The sequence below is a fragment of the Oryzias melastigma genome, linkage group LG16, assembly GCF_002922805.2.
Source record: "Oryzias melastigma strain HK-1 linkage group LG16, ASM292280v2, whole genome shotgun sequence".
In the NCBI taxonomy this organism is placed as follows: Eukaryota; Metazoa; Chordata; class Actinopteri; order Beloniformes; family Adrianichthyidae; genus Oryzias; species Oryzias melastigma.
This window is the reverse complement of record NC_050527.1, coordinates 22475364-22476011: the sequence shown is the minus strand read 5'-3', so window position 1 is coordinate 22476011 and position 648 is coordinate 22475364.

Below are 648 nucleotides of genomic sequence, written 5' to 3'. Positions count from 1 at the left end.
TAGTTCTCGGCTAATTTGAAGGATAGGGACTAAAGACTAACGAATCAGTGACAAAACATAATGGTAAGCACCCAGGACAATAAGTGGGTTTAGTCAAACAATATATAAAAATGTCGATGCGTTAGATGTTTGGTATGCGATAAGACTAGCATAGTCCGTGGCTAATTTGAAGGCTAGAGGCTAAAAACTAATGATTAAATAATGAAATGTTATGCTATTCACAGCAAGAAAATATGCTGGTTTGCTCAAACAATCATTGAAAATTTTGATGCAAAAGATGCTTGGTTTGCTATAAGACTAGCGTAGTTCTTGGCTAATTTGAAGGGTAGGGCCTAGAAACTAATGATTGAAACGTTATGCTATTCACAGCAAAAGAATAAACTTGTTTACTCAAACATTCATTGAAAATTTTTGATGCAGTGTGCACCGAACTTACCCTCAAAAAGTCATAAAATGCTAAAAAAAAAGCAAGCATAGCTTGTGGCTTACTTGAAGGCTAGGGCCTAGAAATTCATGAACCAATGATGACACGTTATCATGCTAATCATACCGCGAGACAATAAGGTGGTCAATAAAAGAAGTAGAAAAAACACTCATACAAATGGAGCAAATTTTATTTACATTAAAGTAGCAAAGCTAATGCTAAGC